Below are 6,378 nucleotides of genomic sequence, written 5' to 3'. Positions count from 1 at the left end.
TGGGTGATTTTAATTTTCCTCCTATTTTTTTCCAGCAAGGCCTGTGATTATTACATTAATCTTCCAGGCGAAGTTTTTACGACCGATCCCTCGCCGACTATGAGAAGTTTCTCCATCCATTACCGAAAGGGAAACAGGCCCTGGTGCGGAGGAAAATATTTGTTACATCTTATCAGGCTGACACACAATCTAACAACAATTACAGCAGCCCCATTTTTTGCACTATTTCAGCTCCGGGGTGAAAAATCGTTGTAATATTAAAGTGCGGCGGGGTGGGGGGCTGGTCGTAGACGGGGCTGGTGTCCCCGAGCTCTGGGCCCAGGCTCTCCTGGGGGCCTCCCGGCCTCCCCCCAGCTGATCGGGTGGCCGAGGCATGTAAGTCCCGGCTCCCCGAGCCTGTGCTCATGGCCCTGGGGAAGCAGAGACGCACGGGAGAGCTGGAGGAGCTCCCAAGGGGCCCTGTCCCCAGCGCTGTCCCCTCCATCTTCTCAGCCCAGATGCCTTCGCACCGCCGCACCTTAGGGTGCACTTCCTAGATGGGATCGTGGGCTATTGTGGCGTTTTGTAGGACTGAACACATAGGTGGTGGTGTCTCACCAGAAGGTGACCCCTCGGCTAGCAAACCAGAAGCAAAACCGAGCTGCGCAACGGTGGGGGTGTACTCCTCCATCGGCCCCCATGTCTGACCCCAGGGCCCGCAGGCTTCTGCCAGGAAAGCACTGCTCGGCGGCCCCCAGGGCCGGCCCTGGGCTGGGCAGCTGGTCCGGCCCAGGAAGCACTTGGTGGAGCCCAGTCAGGCGACAGGTGGGAGTCGGGAGCATCTGGGGCTGGGGGCGTGGTGCACACGGATGTGCTTTTGATTGGGTTTGGCCCTTGGTCCTGACGAGGGGGTCCCTTCTGGTCCTCGAGCTTTGGCTCCGTCATCCATAAGATGGGCGCAGCCGTATTGCGGAGAAGGATGTGGGGACATGGTAAGGTGGTGTGTGGCCGCGTCGGGCGCTCCAGGTAACACTCGGCAAGGAGCGCCCATCCCCATCCCTTTTGGGAGAAGAGAAGGTCACAGTTTTGTCCAGGTGGAGGCAGAAGCTGGCTAGGCTCCACCCTTCCCCATCCCGGGAGCAGGGCCTTGGAAAGGCCTAGAAATCCCCGGTGGCTGGGCGCTTCTGTTAGGCCCAGAAGGACGAGCGCCTGCTCAGGGCCGCACAAGCTCTGGAAGCGGGAGAGGAACCCTCGGGGCCCACGACTCCCCAGGGAGGCCTGGGGCAGCCGCAGGGGACGCACGGCTGCCCCCTTGGTCCCCCGAGCAGTGGCGACTGTCGGGACAGGTCGGCCCCCCTTCGGCCTCTGGGAGGCGGTGCAGCCCAGGAGCAGGGCTGTGGCCCCGGGCGCCCCCGGCCCGGGCTCCCCTCCTCGCGTCCCGGATCCCAGCTGAGGCCGCGCGGCCCCGCCGCCCCTCCCGTCGCTCGGCGGCAGGCGCGGTGATTAATGGCCGGGCCGCAGCGCCCGGGCCGCCGTCAGCGCGCGTCTGGGCGGCGATGGATGCGGCTGTCAGGCCGGCCCGGCCCGCGCTGACCCCCGGCCCCGGCCCCGCGCGATCAATGCGCGGCGCGCGGCGGGCGGCGGCTGGGCCGGCGCGATAAGATGCGCCGATGGGCGCCCGCCGATTGCCCGCTCCGTCACCCGCCGTCCGCCCCCGTCACGCCGCCCGCGCGCAGATCGGCGCCGTCAGCGCCGCGTGATTAATGGGGACGCGGGCAGCGGCGGGGGGGGCGCGGGGCGCGGACCCCGCGACGGAGGGGCGCCGGGGAGGGACACGCGGGAGCGCGCTGGCGGCGGGGGCGCGCACAGCTCCCGGCCTCCTCACGTTGGGGCGCAGGGGTCACGGCGGGGGTGCGGGTCTGGGGCCCAGGCCGGCAGGACCCGGGACGCGGGGCGGGGGCAGGCTGGCAGAGCGGGGAGGGCCGGGAGTCGGGGGCCGCCCCCCACGGTCCCTGCCGTCTCTGGAAGCTGCAGACCCGACCCAGTCCCACCCCTGGTCGGTCCCCACGGCCCAGGGGACAGTGACCAGGCTCCCAGTGGTGCCCGCCAGCTCCCGCCCCCCCCGAGGGCTCCCCTGCACCACACCCCGCCCTCAGCTCGGGGCCTGGCTTCACCCCTCTGCCCTGCCCGAGCCGCACCGGGTGGCTGAGAAGGGCCCGCGGAGCGCCAGCCACAAAGTCCACAGACGCCCACCGAGGTGACCCGTCCCCGGGCCCCTCCTGGGGAAAGAGCCAGGGCGCCTGGGACGGTCAGCTCGGAGACGGACGCCCACCCACCCACCCCCTGACAAGCTGACAGGGAGGAGCCGGGAGCCAGGTGCTCAGGGAGGCGTCTGGAGGGCTTCCCAGAGGAGGTGACGGGAGCGCAGGGGAGGCGGGCGGATGGGGGAGAGGCGGGTGGTAGGCGGGAAGCCCGAGCGGCCAGACGGGCCGAGAACAGCGCGCGCGAGGCGCGAGGAAGCGCGAGGGGCTCAGCGGCGGCCTGTCCGGCGGCGGCGGTGTCCCAGAGGCCAGCGGCCGCGAGGACAGTGCGGGTCCCTCCCGGCTTCCTGGGCGTCGTGGCCGCTTCGCCCGTGACTGCGAGGCCACAGCGCCCCCGCGCGGCCGGAGGCGGGCGGGGCGCGGCCCAGCTCGGCCGCAGGGCCTGAGATGCGAGCCGACCTTCCCTTCCGCCGCCTCCCTGCAACCGAGGCGGAGGCCGAGGCCGGGGCGGCAGGGAGGGCGGGCCTGTCCAGCGTCCGTGTGGGGTCGGAGCGGCCAAGGGACAGCTACTGAGCTGGGGTTTTAACAGTATATTATATGTACTTAATGGATAATTTAGATCATGGTTCAAAGTGTAAAAAAGTGCAAAGGGGTGTAGAGAGAGGAAATGTGCTCTCCCCTGCCCTCAGCCACCCTCTTTTCCCTTTCCAGAAGCTACCTGCCCACGCCGGGAGGGATGTCCTGGGGTACACGATCCGCACACGTGCGCAGCAGGCTCCCCAGCTTGGATAAAAAGTGGCAGGAATTGTGCAATGACCACCCGTGTCGTCTAGATGCTTATCCGTCCTTCCCTCCATGCCTCAACCGTTCTGCCCAATCTTTTTTATTCATCCCCAAGTAACTGGCGGCCACCAGCTCGCTGCATCCCAAAATACCACAGCGGGTCTAGAAAGTCCTCTAGAATTCAGTATGTGTGCGTTTCCAGTTCAGTGTTTACACAGCGAAATGCACTAATCCTCAGCGGGCCAACGCGTGGGTCTTGACAAATGAAACCCACTCCCCGTCAAAGATGTTTCTGTCGCCAGAAAGTTCCCGTGTGCTTCTTCCCAGGCCGCCTCCGGCCCACTAGAGAAACACAACACTGTTCCGGGGTTGTCGCCAGAGATAAGCTTTGCCTGGTTTAGGGCTTCTTAAAAATGGGGTAGCACCGCGTGGACGTGCTCTTTGTACGTTTCGGTGCACTTCACGCAGTCAGACCCGTGCTTCTGTGATTCGCGCGTGCCGGGCCATCGCTGCTTTGCTCTTTTCGGTTCCCGGGGTGCTGCCGTCTCCTCATCCCTGAACCTGCTGTCAGCTGTTTGGGCCAATCCTACGGTTCAGCTATTATGAATAAGCCATGGTGAATATTTAAAAAAAAAAAATGTCAGAGATGCCTTCAGTTCTCTTTTCCAACGTTCAGCAAATATATTCTCATAAAATAGCAAATGATAGTGCGGAATGTGCATGGGATGTATATATAGTCTTTTTGTTTTTAATTTTTTTGATATCTCTTTTTTTGAGAGTGAGAACGCATGAGCGGGGGGGGGGGCGGGGGGGAGCGGGAATCCCAAGCAGGCTTCATGCCCAGCATGGAGCCGGACACGGGGCTTGATCTCACGACAGGGAGATAGTGACCTGAGCCGAAATCAAGAATAAGACGCTCAATAGACTGAGCCACCCCGGGGCCCCTCATTGTTTTATTTTTAAGTAACCCCTGCATCCAATGTGGGGCTTGGACTTGCAACCAGAGATCAAGAGTCGCATGCTCTACCGACTGAGCCTGCCAGGCGCCTCAGACGTTCTCGTATACAAGTATACAAGTCTGTGTCTGGACACGGATTTTTATTTCTCTTGGGTAAATACTGAGGAGCGGAGTAGCTGGGTTCAGGTTCATGAGAAATCACTAGACCTGGTCCTGATGCACAATCCATTTTTTAATGCCCCACCCAATCTTTAAAAAGTGTATTTTTTGGAGCACCTGGGTGGCTCAGTCGGTTAAGCATCCAACTTCGGCTCAGGTCATGATCTCACGGTTCGTGGGTTCGAGCCCCGCGTCGGGCTCTGTGCTGACAGCTCAGAGCCTGGAGCTGCTTCAGATTCTGTGTCTCCCTCTCTCTCTGACCCTCCCCTGCTCATGCTCTGTCTCTATCTCTCTCAAAAATAAATAAAACATTAAAAAAAAAACTTTAAAAAGTGTTTAAAAAAATTTTTTTTAATGTTTTATTTATTTCTAGGAGAGAGAGAGAGACAGCGTGAGCAGGAGAGGGTCAGAGAGAGAGGGAGTCACAGACTCCGAAACAGGCTCCAGGCTCCGAGCTGGCAGTCAGCACAGAGCCCGACGCGGGGCTCGAACCCACGAACCGCGAGATCATGACCTAAGCGAAAGTCAGACGCTTAACCGACTAAGCCACCCAGGCGCCCCTAAAAAGTGTATTTTTTGAGAGTGAGCGAGCACAAACAGGGGCGGGGGAGAGAGAGAGAGAGAAGTGGAAACAGAGGGCCCGTGCTGAGAGCGGACAACCTGATGCGGAGCTCAAACTCTCGAACCAGGCGATCACGACCGGAGCCGAAGTCAGAACTGAGCCACCCAGGCGCTCCCCCCGCCCCCGCCCGCCCAACTTTTAAAATACAAATAGTAACATAGCTATTCCTGCTTTGGGGTTTTTCCTTCCTCAAGCACATCTTGGATACTCTCCTCACGGCATCTATACCACATTCTCCTGGCTCCGTTCCACCGGAGGGGGCGCTGTCGCTTACCCAGTCCCGCTCCGATGGGCATTTAGAGGTTTCTGGCGCTACTGAGCGGGGTTTCGAAGGATCAACAGGAGTCTGTCAGACAAAACCCGAGAGAAACTGGGGGTAGCCCAGAAGCTTGGCGGATGTTTGCGGAACCCGTCGCTGGGTGGGGAGCTTTCTGAACAGAGTCAGCTCCTGCCCCGTTTACCCCCGGGGGCCCAATGATGTGCGCCGAACGGAAAGGAGTGCGCCCTGTGGAGGCGTGCTGGCCAAAGGTTCTGGGCAGGGTGATGGAAGGTCCCAGAACATTTGGGGCAGCGGGTGAGGAGGGCCTCGCCACGAAGGGGCGCCCCTGGGACTCTCCAGCGCCAGGCACTGGGGGGTGGCAGAGTCTTGGACACAGGTCACCGGCCAGCCCTGGGCCTCGGGGCGGGAAGCCGTGCTCTGCCCTGGGACGTGCGGCCAGCCGTCTCCCCCACCGCACAGCCCCGCGGGGAACAGAAGAGAGGCCGTTACCACGCGGTCAGGAGGCGGCGGCGGCGGGCCGGACAATTCCTAGCGCAAGGGTCCAGCCGGGTGTCCTGTGAGCCCCACACGCAGCCGCTCCGACGCGCCCTCTGCTTGCTCGGCCACAGGCCCCGGCAAAGCGCCCAGGCAGCGAGAGAGGGGGCGGCGGCCTCCCCGATCGGCGTTTCCGCAGGTCACAGCGGGCACCCCGCCTGCCTGCCCGGCTCCCAGACATGGTGTGCGGCGCGCACGGGGTCTCTGGCAGGCCCAGGCGCCGACACCTGTCCCTCGGGATGCTGCCCTGGCCGAAGGCCACCTCACAAATCAGAGGTTTTCCCTTCCTTTCTTAAATTCTTTAATGTTTTATTTATTTCTGAGAAATGACAGCGTGAGCAGGGGAGGGTCAGAGAGAGGAGACACAGAATCTGAGGCAGCTCCAGGCTCCGAGCTGTCAGCACAGAGCCCGACGCGGGGCTCAAACCCACGAACCGCGAGATCATGACCTGAGCCGAAGTCGGACGCCCAACCGACTGAGCCCCCCCAGGCGCCCCAGAAATGAGTTTCCCATGACAACGTGGAAGGCTGTCCTTGGGACACTGAGGTTGGAGCCCAGCCGAGGGGGAAGGGCCCGCCCACTCGCCACTCAGAGTCACCGAGGAAGCACCCGGCGGGGGGTGGCGGCGGCGGAGGGCTCCACGCCCGGGAGGAGCCCGTCACCCTCAAACCCAGGTGGGTGGGGAGCTCTTCTCTCCCGTCACCCTGGAAACACGCGCTACCGTCCTCAGAGTGGAAGCTGTGGGGAGCCCTCCGTGTGCCCGTTCCAGGGAGCGGCCATCACATCGGCCACCGCCACCCC

The sequence above is a fragment of the Hyaena hyaena genome, unplaced genomic scaffold, assembly GCF_003009895.1.
Source record: "Hyaena hyaena isolate Hyena2069 unplaced genomic scaffold, ASM300989v1 scaffold_316, whole genome shotgun sequence".
Taxonomy (NCBI): Eukaryota; Metazoa; Chordata; class Mammalia; order Carnivora; family Hyaenidae; genus Hyaena; species Hyaena hyaena.
This window is presented reverse-complemented; position numbering follows the sequence as displayed.